The sequence below is a fragment of the Ovis canadensis genome, chromosome 3, assembly GCF_042477335.2.
Source record: "Ovis canadensis isolate MfBH-ARS-UI-01 breed Bighorn chromosome 3, ARS-UI_OviCan_v2, whole genome shotgun sequence".
Lineage (NCBI taxonomy): Eukaryota > Metazoa > Chordata > Mammalia > Artiodactyla > Bovidae > Ovis > Ovis canadensis.
In genome coordinates this window covers 11,874,562-11,895,934 of record NC_091247.1, presented here as the reverse complement: position 1 = coordinate 11,895,934, position 21,373 = coordinate 11,874,562, and the positions used below count along the sequence as shown (strand labels likewise).

The following is a 21,373-nucleotide window of genomic DNA, read 5'->3' as shown; positions in this document are numbered from 1 at the left end:
TCAGCATGCATCACCCAAAAGCACTAACCACTTTACAATTCTACCTTATTCAGCTGCTCTTCTGCAAAGAACTGTCTTTCTAGTCTTTTCCACTTGACAAATTCATTCATCAAGCCTTAGCTCTTGGAAGCCTTCTCAAGCCCCCACCCTCACATCCTAGACTGAGTTAAGTGCCTCTCCACTGTACTATCATCTCTGTGCAAATGTTATTGCACTTCCACATTTTTGCAGCTCTAACACATTTGACCCTGCTGCAGTTACAATTACCTGGGGAGCTTTTAAAGTCCTGAGGCTCAGACCACACCCCAGAACAATTAAATCAGAATCTCCAGGCATTGTTTTTTTTTTAAACCTCCCCAACTTATCCCAATGTGTAACCAGGAGAACCACCACTGTGCCTCTAATTAAGTATCCGTCTTCCCCACTAGACTGGGAGCTCCTTGAGGGCACCAACTGTCTTCTCATATTCCTAGTCATAAACCTGGCACAATAAAAGTTTGATGAATGAGTTTTCCTCCAACATCTGACACAGTTTCTAGTTCCCAATAACTGTTTCTCTTTCTCTAACAAGAAGTATGCTACTGAAAATGCCTGGCTTACACCTGACTGTTAAAGATGTTTTCCTCTGGAGTCAAAGGTATCAATAAGTCACACCTGCTGACAACAGTCTCTGCTCTTAAACACGAAAAAAATAACACACAAGCAGTTAAAATGTGTTTGAAGGAAGGGAGGTCTGCTCAGTTCTTGCCTCTGGGAGAACGAAGACTGAGAGTAAGCCAAGAGAGATTTCTATTCAATACCACCCTCTTCTGAACAGACTCTCGGTGATGCCCTGCAAGGGCCATGCTCAGTGCTCAGGGCCATGTCATCAACATGATTAAGTACACTCAGCTTGAAGTCATGAAACAGACAAAAGCTCTGACAATATTCAGGTGGCAGGAAAGCTAATTTTTTTCTTTAAAAAGCGTCATGCTATTGATCACTCTACTGGATCATCAGCTTTCAATTAGGACCTACTTTTCTTTGATTACAACGTATTATGAGATTAGGAGAAAAATGTAACACTAACTCCTCACAAGATGAATCTTCGCTGCATAACATAACCATGCCATAATGCTAGGCCCTCATACCTTTAAGTGTTATTTAGAAGTACTAAATGAGACACACACAGTACTGGGACCCCTTATTTCACAGCTATCAGATCTTCACACCAGTTAGTATTCTAAAGCAAAACAGCAGCCTATTCTCTATGGACTAGGGTAAAACCTCAGCACACTGTCTCCTTAGTTACACACTGATATGCTGAGGGGGCTGAGGTATTTCAAAATTCATACAAATGAACTGTCTTAAAGTTGACAACACGGTCAAAAGCAACTGTATACACCGCAGAATGTGCTAGCAAACATCACCTAATAAACACTGATTCCTTTAAGCTAGATAAACACACAAAAAGGTAGTGTTAATATTTCCAACAAGTCTCCATTTGTTTCAATAGCCTCTGAAATTAAAGCTGTTTTTCCAGGCTGAAAATGCTGTATCAAAGGGTGCTTTCTAACCCATAACAAGTTAACACTTCCATAGAAGAACGCTGTCATTGTCGAGACTTGTCAGAAAATGATTAACTTGTGTAATTATACAAACATGTCATTTCAAGATTTTGCACTTAACTTTTCATTTCTAATAATGTTCTCAAGATCAGATTAATAAAGATACACAGATATTGCTGTGAGAGGAGTTACAAAGTTTTACCTTACCCATTGATTCCTATGGAAAGATTCTTACACCACGATGTGCAAATCAAGTTAACTCGAAGAAGTAAAGCTGGATCCCAAGCAGATAGAGCCTGCGTGCCCCTCCACAATGTACAGTACTCCATGCACTTTTAATAAGTTCTTTCCTGTGCTGAGCAACAGTGCAAAATCTAGACTCTCCAATAATATTAACAGTATCAACAAAGATGGCATCCATTTCCTTAAGTACCTTTGCCCTTAATTTTTTTTAAAGCCTCCCCTAAGTTTTCTTCTGCTCTTTCTGAACAATTTATTCCTAAAACTATCATGTGGGCAGAGCAGGGCAGATGCCCACGTTGGCAATGGCTCAGGATGAGATGTTAAAGCCTGAGCAGGGTGAGGAAAATGTCTCTATAGAGAGGTGACCGGAACAAGTGACATCAGATCATGAGCAAGGCCCACAGTGGGAGGTGGCCTGGCCAATATAATGTCAAATCAGAGTGAATGAGGAAGGCATCTACTTAGGGGAAGCACCCTGGGATGAGAAGCCAGAACCTGAGTGGGGGTGAAAAGAGGATCAGTGCTCAAGGGCAGCAACAACCAGGATGTTAAAACACAAGTAGAGCATGAACAGCGCCCCATGGAGGGACAGTCCAGCATGAGTGTCAGAGCCCAAGAGAGTGAGGAGCATGTCCAAGCAGAAGGACCCTAGAGGCAGGCGGTGAGCCAGAGCTGGGATGAGGAGGCTGACTATGTGGGGTCAGAGAAGACTTGCCCAGCATATTGGGGATTCAGAGGTCATTTGGGGCATCCACAGGGCAGTGGGACAGCAAAAGTGAAAGTGTTAGTTGCTCAGCCGTACCCGACTCTTTATGACCCCATGGACTGTAGCCCAATGCCAGGCTCCTTTGTCCATGGGATTCTCCAGGCAAGAACACTGAAGTGGGTTGCCATTTCCTTCTCCAGGGGATCTTCCCAACCTAGGGACTGAACCTGGGTTTCCTGCATTCCAGGCAGATTCTTTACTTTCTGAGTCACCAGGGAAACCCCAGTGGGAGAGCAGGGTCATGTCAAACCATCAACCTAGGCACTGTGACCCCAGGAAAGCAAGGTGAATGAGGAGCGCATCCACACAGGACAGAAGGTGATGGAGAAGCACACTCAATGCAAGTCCAAGACCAGTAAGATAGGCCAAGTTTCTCACAGATGCAACTAGCAGAAAACTAGAATGAACTCTATGGAGCTGGATTTGAATTGGAGATATTAGCATGAACTCAAGGTTTTCAATAAATGTGTAATAGAGAACTGTAAATATAGCCTGACTAATACACACATACTTCCTGGGTCTGTCTACTGAATGGGCCTTGGCAGGAACAACACCCAATAGCAATGAACATATCCAGTAACCAGACTTTGGCTTCTAAATACAACCATCCTCTAAAAGGAACAAGGGGTCCTTGGAGAAATACCGGATTCCAGGGCTGGGGCAGAGAAAGCACAGGATGAGACTGCAACACCTTACTGTACTAGAAAAAGAAGCACTCAAAGAATGATGGGGAGATGTCTAAAGGAGTCAAGAGACAGCTTTATAAGGCTCCCACTGCCAGTCTGGGTAAGGTGAGCATTAAAATCAATAATGACATTGACAGATTATTAACCAATCAAATAAACAGAAAACCACAACACCCCATTGATGGAAATGAATAAGTTGACAATTTAATGAGAAATGGAGCATTTATATAGTTTTAAAGTTTCTTCCCACAAAATCTTTACTAATTGCAATGACAAAGAGTAACTTTTCAGTGTAGAACTTTGGCAAAGACTATCTAATCAAGTCATTAAAGGTAATCACCATCAGGAATGGACAAATGACTAGAATGCAAAGGGAAGAGAACACTAACACGCCCGTGATATTTCTGTCCAAGATGTGCAACCTGAAGCTAATCTTGAGGAGACATCAGACAAACTAATTGAGGGACCGTCTAAAAAATATTTGTCCTGTAACCTCCAGAAGTGTCAGGGTCAAGAAAAATTAAGGGAAGACTGAAGATCTCTTCCAGACTAAAGGAAACTTAAGAGACAGGAAAAATAAAGACAACGTGTGACTCTGAACTGAATCATTTTGGTGTAAGTAATATTACTGAGACAATGACTGAAATATGAACAAGGTCTAATGACTAGATGTAGTAATGATTCGATGTTAATTTCCTGATTTTGATGGTTGTATTGTGGTTATAAAGGAGAATACCCTTGTTTGTAGGAAAAGCACACTGAAGTACGCATGGGTGATGGGGCATCTGGGTTTTTTTTTTAGTTTTCTATATTGCTGACATTTCTGTTAGATTATGGCTGTTTTTTAAAAATGTTTTAGGAAAACAAAAACAACCATTCATTAATAGTAATTTACCTGGCCTGTATTTTGTTTTTTAACCAAGACTTTCTCACAAAAATGATATGTGGTTCTATGGAAAGAGCCCCAGACTAACTATGACAGCCTGGGTTCCAATCCCAGCTAAATGCTTTACTCTCTGTGGAATCAGAATAAACCATTTACCCTTTCACACATCAACTTTCTCCCCCATCAAGAGATAACATCTGCCCTGCCCATCCCAGGGATCAAATGAAAGAAAAATGAGAAAGTGCTTTGTGAACTACAAGATACTAAACCAAGGTAAAGAGTATTATTTATTATAAAAAAAAAAATAGAATTTCTTCACCTTACAAATTACAGGCCTTGTGAGTAATCCAGACAGTATCGTGATCTGATACTTATGCTTTCAAATACTGTTACTAAAAGCAATCCAGAAAATAATGAACTATCCAAAGAGTAGCAATAGCCTATGGAATAAATGAATTTTAAGAACAAGGGATGGGAGTTCAAATTTAACAAAAAGTGAAGAATAAAAAAAATCTCCACTACAGGAAAAAATAAACACTGAACAAATGCAACATATGAAAATCAAAACAGTCTCCAGATACACAACTTTATTTCTCAATGGGTAATAAATACTGTGACTATTTGTATATTTTTGTAGCTACGGTGGAATTCCTAAGTTTCTGCACCTGACTGTCAAAACCTTGCCAAGATTGTGGGACAGTTTTATTTTCCCTGATTAACAGGGGAAAAAAAAATCTGAGGCTAGGAAGTGGTAACATTCCAGCTGATTCCTGGTTGCCAGATTCCTAAGCCCATGACCTTTCCATGCCACCTTTTCAAAAACTACTCCCATTCCCAGTTCAAAAACGATTCCCAGTTTTCTAAAGTAGCAACTCTTAATCTTAGACTACAGTGGAGGCACAGACCATCCCAAAGAGCTCATGAAAAGCTTTACTACCTTCCCAGGAAAAAAAGACTTAATTTTTTTAACATGTAATTTTCAAGCAGCTCATAAGGCTACTTATGGAAATAGCTTATTTCACTGATGACTTGCTTTTATGTTCTTTCTCATTTAATCCTCAAGACAAGCCTATGAGAGAAAGGTTAATTACCCCATTTAAAAAGAGCAGATACTCTGCACAAGAGCAAACAATTTCTAAACTTTGTTAATATTTACCAGCACTTGGAGAATGCAATGGCACCCCACTCCAGTACTCTTGCCTGGAAAATCCCATGGACAGAGGAGCCTGGTAGTATGCAGTCCATGGGGTCGCTAAGAGTCAGACACGAATGAGAGACTTCACTTTCACTTTTCACTTTCGTGCAAAGGAGAAGGAAATGGCAACCCACTCCGGTGTTCTTGCCTGGAGAGTCCCAGGGACGGGGGAGCCTGGTGGGCTGCCATCTATGGGGTCGCACAGAGTCAGACACAAGTGAAGCAACTTAGCAGCACCAGCAGCAGCTATGTGTCATATACTGTTCTAAACCGTTTTTATCTATTACCTCATTTAATCTTCCCAACAACCTGTGAAAGAGCTATATTATCATTCCTATTTTACAGATGAAGAAACCGAAATAAAAATAAAAGCTTAATTTCCCAAGATCAACAGCTTGTAAGAGACAAAGCTAGGATCTGAAATCACAATTTTATTTATATTTAATAAATACAAAAAATGCACCCAACTATAAAGTTACAGGAGTTTCTGCAACTGTATATATTTGAAGTGTGGCAGAGAGGAGCTACCCCATGTCTGAGGTTAGGGGCGGCAGCCGAGATTGCCAGGCTGCAACAGCGCAAGAGCGGCCAAGAGGAGCAACCCCACAACCAAGGTCAGGGGCAGCGGCCGAGAGGAGCAACCCCACGTCCAAAGAGTGGTGGCTGCGCAGGTGCAGGAGGGCCAAGAGGAGCTATTCCAAGTTCAAGGTCAGGAGGGGCGGCCGTGAAGAGATACCCTTCGTCCAAGGTAAGGAGCAGCGGCTGCACTTTGCTGGAGCAGCCATGAAGAGATACCCCATGCCCAAGGTAAGACGGTAGGTATTGCAAGAGGGCATCAGAGGGCAGACACCATAATCTGAAACCATAATCACAGAAAACTAGTCAATGTAATCACACTAGGACCACAGCCTTGTCTAACTCAATGAAATTAAGCCATACCCTGTGGGGCCACCCAAGATGGGTGGGTCATGGTGCAGAGGTCTGACAGAATGTGGTCCACTGGAGAAGGGAATGGCAAACCACTTCAGTATTCTTGCCTTGAGAACCCCATGAACAGCATGAAAAGGCAAAATGATAGGACACTGAAAGAGGAACTCCCCAGGTCGGTAGGTGCCTAATATGCAACTGCAGATCAGTGGAGAAATAACTCCAGAAAAAATGAAGGGATAGAGCCAAAGCAAAAACAATATCCAGTTGTGGATGTGACTGGTGATACAAGCAAGGTCCGATGCTGTAAAGAGCAATAGGAACCTGGAATGCATAGGAATCTGGAATGTTAGGTCCATGAATCAAGGCAAATTGGAAGTGGTCAAACAGGAGATGGCAAGAGTGAACGTCAACATTCTAGGAATCAGCGAACTAAAATGGACTGCAATGGGTGAATTTAACTCAGATGACCATTTTATCTACTACTACGGGCAGGAATCCCTTAGAAGAAATGGAGTAGCCATCATGGTCAACAAAAGAGTCCGAAATGCAGTACTTGGATGCAGCCTCAAAAAGGACAGAATGATCTCTGTTCGTTTCCAAGGCAAACCATTCAATATCATAGTAATCCAAGTCTATGCCCCAACCAGTACACTGAAGAAGCTGAAGTTGAATGGTTCTATGGTGACCTACAAGACCTTTTAGAACTGACACCCAAAAAAGATGTCCTTTTCATTATAGGAGACAGGAATGCAAAAGTAGGAAGTCAAGAAACACCTGGAGTAACAGGCAAATTTGGCCTAGGAATACAGAATGAAGCAGGGCAAAGACTAATAGAGTTTTGCCAAGAGAACGCACTGGTCATAGCAAACACCCTCTTCCAACAACACAAGAAAAGACTCTACACATGGACATTACCAGAGGGTCAACACCGAAATCAGACTGACTATATTCTTTGCAGCCAAAGATGGAGCAGCTCTATACCGTCAACAAAAACAAGACCAGGAGCTGACTGTGGCTCAGATCATGAACTCCTTATTGCTAAATTCAGACTTAAATTGAAGAAAGCAGGGAAAAACCACTAGACCATTCAGGTATGACCTAAATCAAATCCCTTATGATTATACAGTGGAAGTAAGAAATAGATTTAAGGGACTAGGTCTGATAGACAGAGTGCCTGAACTATGGACTGAGGTTCGTGACATTGTACAGGAGACAGGGATCAAGACCATCCCTATGGAAAAGAAATGAAAAAAAGCAAAATGGCTGTCTGGGGAGGGTTTACAAATAGCTGTGAAAAGAAGAGAAGCAAAAAGCAAAGGAGAAAAGGAAAGATATAAGCATCTGAATGCAGAGTTCCAAAGAAGAGCAAGAAGAGATAAGAAAGCCTTTTTCAGAGATCAGTACAAAGAAATGGAGGAAAACAACAGAATGGGAAAGACTAGAGATCTCTTCAAGAAAATTAGAGATACCAAGAGAACATTTCATGCAAAGATGGGCTCGATAAAGGACAGAAATGGTATGGACCTAACAGAAGCAGAAGATATTAAGAAGAGGTGGCAAGAATACACAGAACTGTACAAAAAAGATCTTCATGACCCAGATAATCATGATGGTGTGATCTCTCACTTACAGCCAGACATCCTGAAATGTGAAGTCAAGCGGGCCTTAGAAAGCATCACTACAAACAAAGCTAGTGGAGGTGATGGAATTCCAGTGGAGCTATTTCAAATCCTGAAAGATAATGCTGTCAAAGTGCTGCACTCTACGCCAGCATATTAGGAAAACTCAGCAGTGGCCACAGGACTGGAAAAGGTCCATTTTCATTCCAATCTCAAAGAAAGGCAATGCCAAAGAATGCTCAAACTACCACACAATTGCACTCATCTCACATACTAGTAAAGTAATGCTCAAAATTCTCCAAGCCAGGCTTCAGCAGTACGTGAACCGTGAACTTCCAGATGTTCAAGCTGGTTTTAGAAAAGGCAGAGGAACCACAGATCAAATTGCCAACATCCGCTGGATCATGGAAAAAGCAAGAGAGTTCCAGAAAAACATCTATTTCTGCTTTATTGACTATGCCAAAGCCTTTGACTGTCGGGATCACAATAAACTGTGGACAATTCTGAAAGAGATGGGAATACCAGACCACCTGACCTGCCTCTAGAGAAACCTATATGCAGGTCAAGAAGCAACAGTTAGAACTGGACATGGACCAACAGACTAGTTCCAAATAGGAAAAGGAGTACATCAAGGCTGTATATTGTCACCCTGCTTATTTAACTTCTATGCAGAGTACATCATGAGAAATGGTGGACTGGAAGAAACACAAACTGGAATCAAGACTGCCGGGAGAAATATCAATAACCTCAGATATGCAGATGACACCACCCTTATGGCAGAAAGTGAAGAGGAACTAAAAAGCCTCTTGATGAAAGCAAAAGTGGAGAGTAAAAAAGTTGGCCTAAAGCTCAACATTCAGAAAATGAAGATCATGGCATCTGGTCCCATCACTTCCTGGGAAATAGATGGGGAAACAGTGGAAACAGTGTCAGACTTTATTTTGGGGGGCTCCAAAATCACTGTAGATGGTGACTGCAGCCATCAAATTAAAAGATGCTTACTTCTTGGAGGAAAGTTATGACCAACCTAGATAGCATATTCAAAAGCAGAGACATTACTTTACCAACAAAGGTCCGTCTAGTCAAGGCTATGGTTTTTCCAGTGGCCATGTATGGATGTGAGAGTTGGACTGTGAAGAAAGCTGAGTGCCGAAGAATTGATGCTTTTGAACTGTGGTGTTGGAGAAGACTCTTGAGAGTCCCTTGGACTGCAAGGAGATCCAACCAGTCCATTCTAAAGGAGATCAGTCCTGGGTGTTCCTTGGAAGGAATGAAGCTAAAGCTGAAGCTCCAGTACTTTGGCCACCTCATGTGAAGAGTTGACTCATTGGAAAAGACTCTGATGCTGGGAGGGATTGGGGGCAGGAGGAGAAGGGGATGACAGAGGATGAGATGGCTGGATGGCATCATGGACTTGATGGATGTGATTCTGAGTGAACTCCAGGAGTTGGTGATGGACAGGAAGTCCTGGCATGCTGCACTTCATGGGGTCGCAAAGAGCTGGACATGACTGAGCGACTGAACTGAACTGAACTGAGAGCTGATTATCCAAGTTCAAGGATATTCAGGAATTATAAACTGCTTTTCATTTATTATTTATTTATTAGATCTGCTTTTTATCAGCATAGAGTACTAGACAAGAGAGAGCTACATAGAAGGAGAACTCCAGAGACCTGCAAAGGGCCCTTCTTGAGTATACAGCTTCAGTACTGATTAGTGTGTGTGTGTGTGTGTGTGTAAATTACTTGTGCTAGAGGAATAAATCTTAGAGATAGCCTGGTACTCACAAAGGGACAAAAATAATGCCTGTTCCCACCAACCAAGGTTAAAAAACAAAATGAAAACAAAAAAAAGAAAAAAAATGAAACAAACAAACAAAATCCTCATAACTCACAATGCATGAGGCACAGAAGACAGTAGGGTGTTACCTTAGCAATGACTAATAATTATCCCCAGATCAAGTACTATTTCAGTTATAGCTAACGAACCTTAAAACCATGACCCAGAAGGATGAAACTCTTTCAAAGTGTCAATAACTTAACTGAAAAAATATAGGAAACAACAGTGTTCAAAATATCAGGCAACATACCACAGCAATCCCTTCAGATACGGAAAACGAATGAGATCAGCCCATGATTGCCTCACACTACTAAACTAAGCCTAAGAATACTTACAAGAATACAAAAATACCCAGCACCTTACAAGGAACAATACACAATGCCTGGCAGTCAATAAAAAATTACCAGACATGCAAAGAATCCAGAAAAAATAACCAATAATGAAGACAAAAAAGCAACCTAGAACTGACATAAATACTAGAATTAGCAGTTGGGACATTCCAAGTTGTTATAACTGTACTCTGCGTGTTCAAAAAGTTAGAGACACGGGAGATTATAAAAAGAACCAAATGAATTTGTACAGATGAAAGCTACAATATAGGAGGTGAAAAATGCACTAAACAGGACTAACTACAGAGTTAACACTGCGGAAGATTAGTAAACTTGAAGATATTATTTTAAAACGTATCCAAGATCAAATAGAGAAAAAAGATCTGAAAAACAAAACAGAGGATCATGACCTGTGGGACAACTTAAAGCAGCCTCAAATATCAGGAATTGGAATTCCCAAAACAGGAAGGGGCAGAAAAGATAGCTGAAAAAAATAATGGTCAAAACTTTCTAAATCTGATGAACACTATAAATGTAGAAATCCAAAAAGTTCAACAAACCCAAGTACAAGAAACATGAAGAAATCTAAGACAAATGATAAGTTGCTCAAACCCAGTAATAGAGAGAAATCTTAAAAGCAGAACAAAAAACACATGTTTCATTCACAGGAACAAAGAAAAGAATGACAGCAGATTTCTTGTGAGAAGCAAGGCAAAAGAGAAGACAGTAGAGCAACATCTTTTAAGTACTGAAAGAAAAAACTGACAACCTAGAATTCTATTCCCAGAGAATATTTCAAAAGTGAAGGCAAAATAAAGATTTTGCAGACATTACAAACGCTGAAAGAATTCATCACTAGCAAACCTGCACTGTAATAAATGTTAGAAGTCATTCAAGCAAAAAGAAATGATGCTGGATGGAAATATAAATCCATACCAAGGAATAAAGAACATCAGAAATGGTAACATGAACTAAGGTAAAATGATCATCTCAGTAGATGCAATTTCACTGGAGAATTCTAAGCTTTTAAAGAATTAATACCAATTCTATACAATGTCTTCCAGAAAATGAGAGGAAGAAACACGTTCCAACTCACTTTACAAGGCCTGTACTACTGTGATACCAAAACCAGACAAAGATAGTACCAAAAAATAAATTCTACACACACACACACACACTATAGACCAATATCCTTCTCAAATATAGACACACAAATCCTTAACAAAATTTTAGTAAATTCAATAATGTACAATATGACCAAGTAGAGTTTATTCCTCTGATCCAAGACTGACTCAATATTGAAAAATCAATGAAGTTGACATCATATTAAAGAAGAATAATCTCTCTAGGCTAAAGAAGAAAAATCATAATTACATCAATTCATGCAGAAAAAGCACTTAATAAAATTCAACATGATTTTTTTAAAAAGCTCAGAAAATTAGCCACCTCAATCTAATAAAGGACCTCAACAAAAAAACCTATAGTTAATATAATACTTAATGGTGAAAAGACTGACTATAGGATTGGGAACACGGCAAATATATCCACCCTCACCACTTCTCTAAGCAGGGCAATAAGGCAAGGAAAAGAAATATCATAAGAAATGGAAGGGAAAAAAATAAATTGTTCCATTTGAAGACAACACAACTATCTATATAGAAAAGAATCTGGAATTTAAATTGAGATAGACTCATTCTCTCTTTCCTATCTACATTTTCTCTTTCCTATCTTTCCATTCCCAGCTGACCTCCTTCTAAAAATTTCTCTTTGTAATCCTTCTCTAATGGTGTCCAAAGCAAAAATCATAGATTTGGATGGCTAAGGATTTGAGACTTCAAAAGCACAAACCATAATGTGAAAATATGATAGATTTGATTACATCAAATTAAGAATTTCTTTTCAATAAGGGAAAATTTTGCTTAAAACTGAAGTAGTCTCTCCATTTATTTTTTCTGTGACTTGGGGAAATACATCCAGCCACATTCAATTTTAATAACAACCTTCAAAATTGCTACTTATTCATCCATCACTAAGAAGTAGATATATGCATGCTGTACCACTATGAGACACACACACACCTCCCCTTTTAAAAAAGCTGGAGGGACCTCAACTTGATATCTAATAAGTTGAGTCAGTCAAATTCTCTCCCCTAAGGATTCAGAACTGAGTCACAGAGCTACAATCAGTTATATGACTTTTTCTAGAACTTAGGTCTATTAACTGACCGAACTCACCTGAGGAATCTTTTTGAAAACACAGATTCCCAGGTCCCAGAGATTCTAATTCAGAGTATCCAGGGTGGGGTCCTAGAAAAAAAATGTTAAGTTCCCCAGGTGAGTCTACTACATAGTCAGTCAGGTTTATCGGTACTTAGTTAATTAACAGTACCAACATCGACCACAAGTAGGAAGAGCCCACAGAAAGGAGGAGGGAGACAGAAAATCCAAGAGTTTGTTTGACCCTAGAAGGACCTGGAGAATGTGGGATTACCTGAGATACTGACTGGGGAACCTCAGCTCCAAGTGTTTAAGACCAAGTTCTATGTGACATACCACGGACACCTATTCAAGTGTCTGTTATTCCCTTAATACAAATATCATTGACAGACAGGAAAACTAATTTTCCGTAAGATTTGCAGCTACAGTTGGTAGGCTCACTCACACAGGTAACTAATAAAAAGATGATTTTTAATTTATAATAGAACATCTTTACCTTTCACATAGTTTATTATAGATTTACTCTAGATTTATTGATAGATGGTACTTAATCACAGATATAAAAACGCCAATATAAGGACAGGCATCTTGGAATACGGAAGGAGCCTAAGTTCAAGAACCTTCAGAAAACTTCAAGACCAACTGGAAGAACAGAAAATAATCCACAGACCATCTTTGGAGCAAGTTCAGTTCAGTTACTCAGCCACGTCGAACTCTTTGTGACCCCATGGACTGCAGCATGCCAGGCCTCCCGATCCATCACCAACTCCCAGAATTTACTCAAACTCATGTCCATTGAGTCAATGATGCCATCCAGCCATCTCATCCTCTGTCATCCCCTTCTCCTTCTGCCTTCAATCTTTCCCAGCATCAGGATCTTCTCAAACGAGTGAGCTCTTCGCATCACATGGCCAAAACATTGGAGTTTCGGCTTCAGCATCAGACCTTCCAACAAACATTCAGGACTTATTTCCTTTAGGATGGACTGGTTTGATCTCCTGGCAGTCCAAGGGACTCTCAAGAGTCTTCTCCAACACCACAGTTCAAAAGCATCAATTCTTCAGTGCTCAGCTTTCTTTATAGTCCAAATCTCACATCCATACATGACTACTAGAAAAACCATAGCTTTGACTAGATGGACCTCTGTTGGCAAAGTAAGGTTTCCGCTTTTTTAATATGCTGCCTAGGTTGGTCATAGCTTTTCTTCCAAGGAGCAAGCATCTTTTAATCTCATGGCTGCAATCACCATCTGCAGTGATTTTGGAGCCCAAAAAAATAAAGTCTGTCACTGTTTCCATTTCTTCCCCATCTATTTTCCATGAAGTGATGGGACCAGATGCCATAATCTTAGTTTTCTGAATGTTGAGGTTTAAGCCAACTTTTTCACTTTCCTCTTTCACTTTCATCAAGAGGCTCTTTAGTTCCTCTTCACTTTCTGCCCTAAGGGTGGTGTCATCTGTATATCTGAGGTTATTGATATTTCTCCCAGCAATCTTGATTCCAGCCTGTGCTTCATCCAGCCCAGCATTTCTCATGATGTGCTCTGCATATAAGTTAAATAAGCAGGGTGACAATATACAGCTTTGACGTACTCCATTCCCGATTTGGAACCAGTCTGTAGTTACATGTCCAGTTCTGACTTTGGAGCAAAGCTAACATTAAAGCTAAGAAAACTTCTTGCTGTTTTACAAATTGTAAAAAGCATGAGCCCCAGAATGGTGAAAACTAGCTGCCTGCCCTGGTTCTGGCCATGAACTGGCTGTGCAGCTTTGAGCAAGAACTGAGAGACAACACTGGGCTAGGAGGACTAACACAGGAGCAGCGTGGACTGGCTGTAACATAGTTTTAAAGACTTTTCTCTTCAGAATCTTATTTCCCCATCTCTAAACATCACTCAGAATGATCTCTTCCACTTCTGACACCATACAGTTCTATTATTCTAAATCAAAAAGATTTGTAATCTTTTTGTATTTTGCAAATTACAAAGTCATATTTTAGATGTTAATACGAAGGTTATTTCTATATCAAATATTGATTTAGATTCATATAAATGATAATTTCCAAAGCTCCCAACTTATAAAAGTTCTATGCCCTGATATCAATTCAACAAATACTTAAGTGAAAGACATTCAGTCACTTGCTCTGGGCAGTGGTTTTCACTGTGTAGAGCAGATATGTCTTATGGGGAAGAGTAAGGAAATGATAGGGACCCGCTACATATAACTACTTTTACTGTTTTAGATGTCTAAATTTCAATTAAGATTTCCTCTGACAAAGAGTTCCATAGCTTTAAAAACAAAAATGGCTCCAAGAGCCTACATGCAAACAAAACAAACACATAGGAAACACCCTCTTCCAACAACACAAGAGACGACACTACACATGGACATCACCAGATGGTCAACACCAAAATCAAATGATTATATTCTTTGCAGCCAAAGATGGAGAAGCTCTATATAGTCAGCAAAACAAGACTGGGAGCTGACTGTGGCTCAGATCATGAGCTCCTTATTGCAGATTCAGACTTAAATTGAAGAAAGTAGGGAAAACAACTAGGCCATTCAGGTATGACTTAAATCAAACCCCTTACGATTATACAGTGGAAGTGACAAATTCTAGGGATTAGATCTGATAGACAGTGCCTGAAAAACTATGGATGGAGGTTCATAACGCTGTACAGGAGGTGATCAAAACAATCCCCAAGAAAAAGAAATGCAAAAAGGCAAAATGGTTGTCTGAGAAGGCCTTACAAATAGCTGAGAAAAGAAGAGAAGCGAAAGGCAAAAGAAAAAAGGAAAGATATACCCATTTGAATGCAGAGTTCCAAAGAATAGCAAGGAAAGATAAGAAAGCCTTCCTAAGTGAACAATGCAAAGAAATAGAGGAAAACAACAGAATGGCAAAGACTAGAGATCTCTTCAAGAAAATCACAGATACCAAGGGAACATTTCATCCAAAGATGGGCACAATAAAGGCAAAAATGGGATGGACCTAGCAGAAGATATTAAGAAGAGGTGGCAAGAATACACAGAACTATACAAAAAAGATCTTCATGAATCAGATAAACACAATGGTATGATCATTCACCTACAGCCAGATATCTTGAAGTGTGAAGTCAAGTGGGCCTTAGGAAACCTCACTACGAACAAAGCTAGCAGACGTGATGGAATTCCAGCTAAGCTATTTCAAATCCTAAAAGAAGATGCTGTGAAAGTGCTGCTCTCACTATGCCAGCAAATTTGGAAAACTCAGCATTGACCACAGGACTGGAAAAGGTCAGTTTTCCTTCCAGTCCCAAAGAAAGGCAATGCCAAAGAATGTTTAAACTACTGCACAACTGCACTCATTTCACACACTAGAAAAATAATGCTCAAAAGTCTCCAAGCTAGGCTTCAATAGTAAGTGAACCGAGAACTCCCAGATGTTCAAGCTGGATTTAGAAAAGGCAGAGAATACAGAGATCAAATGGTCAACATTCATTGGATCATAGAGAAAGCAAGAGAATTCCAGAAAAACATCTACTTCTGCTTCACAGATTATGCTAAAGCCTTTGATTGTGTGGATCACAACAAACTGTGGAAAATCCTCCAAGAGATGGGAATACCAGACCACCTGACCTGCCTCCTGAGAAATCTGTATGCAGGTCAAGAAGCAACAGTTAGAACTGGACATGGAACAATGGACTGGTTCAAAATTGGGAAAGGAGTATGTCAAGGCTGTATATTGTCACCCTGCTTATTTAACTTCTATGCAGAGTACATCATGAGAAATGCCAGGCTGGATGAAGCACAAGTTGGAATCAAGATTGCTGGGAAAAATATCAATAACCTCAGATAGGCAGATGACACTATCCTTATGGCAGAAAGTGAAGAGGAACTCAAGAACCTCTTGATGAAAGTGAAAGAGGAGAGTGAAAAAGTTGACTTAAAACTCAACATTCACAAAAGGAAGATCATGGCATCTGGTCCCATCACTTCATGGCAAATAGATGGGGAAAAACAATGGGAAAAGTGACAGACTTTCTTTTCTTGGGCTCCAAAATCACTGCAGATGGTGACTGCAGCCATGAAATTAAAAGATTCTTGCTGCTGGAAGAAAAGCCATGACAAAGTTAGACAGTGCATTAAAAAGTAGAGATGTTACTTTGCTGACAAAGGTCAGGTCCGTCTAGTCAAAGCTATGGTTTTCCCAGTTGTCACATATGTAAGAGTTGAACTATAAAAAGCAGCTGACCGCTGAAGAATTGATGCTTTTGAACTGTGGTGTTGGAGAAGACTCTTGAGAGTCCCTTGGACTGCAAGGAGATCCAACCAGTCCATCCGAAAGGAAATCAGTCCTGAATACTCATTGGAAGGACTGATGCTAAAGCTGAAGCTCCAATACTTTGGCCACCTGATGGGAAGAGCTGACTCATTAGAAAAGACCCTGAACTGAGAAAGATTGAAGGCAGGACGAGAAGGGCACGACAGAGGATGAGATAGTTGGATGGCATCACCAACTCAATGGACACGAGTGTGAGCAAACTCCGGGAGATGATGAAGGACAGGGAAGCCTGGCATACTGCAGTCCGTGGGGTCACAAAGAGTCAGACATGACTTAGTGACTGAACAACAACAAAATGTTTATTATCCAGTTTACCAATAACGAACCTAGGGTACAGATAAGTTAAAGTACTTGCCTGAGGTCAGGTATGTAGGAAATGAGGAAGCTGTGACTAGGACCCACACATTTTCACTCATGTCCATGCTCCTAACTATTAAGCTACAGCTCAGAATGCCACACACAATTTAGAAAATAAAGACAAAAAATACAATATAAGCTCCAAGGCTCCCAAATGCAGTCAGAAGAAATAAAGATACTCATTAGCATGACACGCAAGGCTGTTTACAATTCAGTCTTGGCTAGACCTTTCAGCTTCATCTGCCACCACCCTCTACACCAACACACACACACACATACACAAAACACACACAGTATTACAGTCACATTGCACTTATCAAACTTTAATCACCCTGCATGCCATGTATGTATACTATTTTTTGAGCTATCTCAGAAGGGCTGGGCACTGAACAAAAGCTCTTTATACAACACACCTCATTTTTATCCACATGACAATACTGTGAGGTAGGAAATATTTCTGAATTTTACAAAATTATCTTAGAGAAATTAAATAGCTTGCCTAAGGACAAATATCTTGAGTATATGAACTCAAACCCAGGTCTGTTCTTACTTCAGAGAACATGTTTTCGATGCCAGTTTGCCTGCCTAAATTTGCTGTATTTCCAAACAACGTGCAATTCATTCAAGCTGCATCTAGAACAGTGGTTAGCAAGCAGTTGGCATTTAAGAGATATGTACTAATGAATGAAAGCCTCCTGTTTGGAGGCTCCTCTGACTCCCTTACAAAACGCAGTTGCTCTCTCCACACTGTCACAAGGCTTGTTTCAGAGCTCTAGCATAAGGATTCCCAGGAGGTAGTCTATATTTTCTACTTACATGTGCATATTATCCACTAGACTGGAAACCCTGTTTCACTTCATCTCTGCTCTCAGCACCCTAGTAAAGGCTTTACTTTTAACAAGCACTAAGTTTGTTAACTGAATGAATTTCCCTGAGGAGGAAAAGAGAGATGAGTAAGAGATTGATGATTCATATTAAAACTTTTTTCTCGGGAAACAAACAACATTCAGAGCTGTGATATACTTAAATGTGTGATCTATAAATATTTCCAGGTTTCAACTAGCATCTCAGGCATCTAAATTTAACTTATCCAACACGTATTTATGAGTAACCTAAATACATACGTATAATGGTTTGTAAGGAGCTTATAAACTAGTCAAGGAGACAAAATCTAATATAAACAGTCAAATATGAGCTCCCATGAGGAAATACATGACTAGGTGTCACAGAAAAGGTAAAACAAAATGTGTCTGCAAGTTGAAGACTTCATTCTGGGCTAAGGCTGTGGGTCCAATTATCTGTGGACAGTTGGCAGGAAGGAGGTGCAACGTATTTTCCATAGAAAGTTATTTAATTCAATTTTTAAAACTGTTCCTAATTTAACATGTTCTTGCTTTCTTGGTGTAAAAGTATAATTTTTTTCAAAAATAATGGTGAGAAGATCATTTTTACGTATTTCCACAAAACTAGTTTTTAAATTTTTATTGGTAAAAACATTCCAAATATTTGGGAACTGCTCAGTTAGAGCATTCGAGAGAAGCATCATAAAGAGGTAGAACCTGAAGTAAACACGGCAGAATGAATAGGGTTTAGCTAGTTGGGGAGGAAAGAGATTTTAACCAAGGGTAAGAGGCTGCACAAAGTACAGAAGTATGAATGTTCATATAAAATTTGAAAAATAGCAACTAAATCTGATTAAAACTTGGAAAAACTGCAGCTGCAAATTTCATTTCTGGCAATATGACAAGTACCTTTCTGAACTTCCACTGAAAACAAGTATAAATAATGGATTTTTTTCATCTTCTCAAATAAACACAGTGATGAGCTTACAAGAAAATAAGGAAGATTCAGATGAAAAACCAAGTGAAGACTGAAACCCAAGAAAGCAATCAAAACACATAAACTAGCTTCCTCCTTGAAGGCATTCACCCAGACCAATGCAAGCTTTATTCTCCCAGTCTAACAGGTCTCAAGGAATGCAATACAAAATTAAGATTTAACTTAAGGTGAAAAGTGTAATAGATACCCTTCCCTAATAATTTAAAGTAGAACTACAAAGGTGATCAAGATAAGATACCCATCCACACATGTACACATTCAGGAACTATAGTGAAAACCACTAGTCTCAAAACTTGGCATTGAGAAAGAAAGGAAAATCTTTCTGCAAGTTCAACCACAAGCTGGCTCTCACAGGGATTACTACGGAATGGTCAAGAAACCCTCAACCCTGGAATTTAAGTTAAAATGGTCACAAACTAAAAGTGGCCACAGGACACTAACAAAAAGAATTACAAAATCTCTGGAAAAATTCATTTCAACCTTGGCCTCAAAATAATTTTCACAAAAAGGTCCAGGAATTATGAACTCATGGGCAAAAATTAGAAAACCCTCAAGAAAACAAACCCATAAGAACTTCAGAAATAAAGGATGGCAGAATCTGACTTTCAGAGACTTTAGATATTTGAATAAGTCTGCTGCTGCTAAGTCGCCTCAGTCGTGTCCAACTCTGTGCGACCCCATAGACGGCAGCCTACCAGGTTCCCCCATCCCTGGGATTCTCCAGACAAGAACACTGGAGTGGGTTGCCATTTCCTTCTCCAATGCATGAAAGTGAAAAGTAAAAGTGAAAAGTGAAAGTGAAGTCGCTCAGTTGTGTCTAACTCCTAGTGACTTCATGGACTGCACACTACCAGGCTCCTCCGTCCATGAGATTTTCCAGGCAAGAGTACTGGAGTCGGGTGCCATTGCCTTCTCCCAATGATAAGTCTGGATAAGCTTAAATGATAAACTTAAAAAATAAAAGTGACTGAAATTAATAAAAAGTAAACTATGACATGATCAAGCAAAACTGAAAAAGAACAAAAAAATTCTCAAAATAAAAGAATAGCACAATGGATGGCTTAGAAGCAGAAAAGATACAATCAAAGAGAATTTGTGAATATACAAAATTATACAGAATAGTATTGAGAAAAAATACTTTTTTTTGCTTTACAAGAAAGCAAAAGACACAGAAGATAGACACCAAAAATATAAAACTAGTCAGTATTCAAGAGGGGAAAAGAATGAGTTATAACAAATAGCAGGTTTTAGAAAACTGGTTTTAATACCCTACCTTCTCAGGTTCTCCTCTTTGCTTAGTACTGGGTCAGAAAATAGCTGAAAATTGACACAACAGACAATAGAACAGACAACAGACACACATTCACTAAACCCAATTAATGCAATTAAATCTCTCAGTCCTCCCACTACGAGGTCTGGACTACAGGTGCATTTATAGGAAGAGCACAGCAGAACAGAGTTAATAAAGCCCCACGTTTCTGACCAGCAGAACAAAAAGGGAGCTCTAGGGAACTCAAGAGACAGGAGAGGAAAACTCAGAAAAATGACCCATAAAGTTGGCCTTGAACTTCAAGACTCACCTCTGAGTCCATCAGCAATGTATGAGGGCTCCAACTGGCCCAAATTCCCGTTAAACACTTGATACTGTCAGCCATTCTATTGACTGGTTTGGGGCTTTCTCAATATTGTTTTAATTTGCATTTTCCTAGTGATTAATGCTAAGCATTTTTCATAAGTTTATTCATCTGTATATCTTCTTTGATAACCTTCTTTGAGAACATGTCTGTTCAAATCTTTTGCTCATTTTTCTCTACTGGATTGTGTCATACTGAGTTGTAAGCGTCTATACACTGAGTTTATATATAAATATGTTAGACAAATGTTTTATATGAAGGCAGCAATGGAAATAGGAAGAACTGATCAAATGTGTGAGTTTTGAGAAGTGTGGCTTGTCTTTTCGTTTGCTTAAAAGAGTGTTTTTTCATAAGTGAAAGAATTTAAATTTGATAAAGTCCAATTTTTCAATTATTCATATATAGTTTGCTCTTCTGTCCTACTCAAGAAGTTTGACAGCACTTTATCAACAGATTGGAGGGACAAGTGATACGTGAGGAATGGAAAAAACTCCCAGATTTCTGCCTTGGATGAATAAATAAATGCAAACCAAATTGAGAATATCTTCTCAAAGGACATTCATAATCCACCATTAATTAAAATCATCTTTGCTGGATTCCTATTTTCCACTGACCTCCCAACAGCATTCTACATTGCTTACCTATGTCTCTTCTTTCCCCTAAGTCCAAACCTTGAACCTTGTTTTAATATATTCAGTTTAAAAACAACTCTCATAGCTTCACCTTTCTTATCCATGCCAATGATTTCCAAATCTCTCCTGTCTCTTTTGGTAATAGTGGCATCCAGCATTTATCAAGGGACTAACTCTGTGACAGGCACTAAGCCTGTCTTCTGAATGCCTACTGCATACTTCTCTTCAGCCTATCATTAGTTTACACCCAACCCAATTCATCACTCTCAACCTCAATGCCAGTTCTCCCTCCTGACTCACCAGTTCCTTTCTATGGTATGTTGACACTCCCA

General features: G+C 39.5%; 1 protein-coding gene across 13 annotated transcripts in view; it reads right to left on the bottom strand.

The window, feature by feature from the left end:
* The window catches only part of DENND1A (DENN domain containing 1A), a 538,527-nt gene that overhangs the window by 496,830 nt on the left and 20,324 nt on the right, over nt 1-21,373 (bottom strand). Inside the window, exon 1 of one of the 13 annotated variants that reach the window (XM_069582477.1) lies at nt 12,275-12,346. The exons of the other annotated variants lie outside the window; for them this stretch is intronic. The gene's annotated coding sequence lies outside the window, so the exon portion shown is untranslated. Of the gene's footprint in view, nt 1-12,274; nt 12,347-21,373 lie in introns of those variants that run through there. 13 annotated transcript variants of the gene reach the window in all.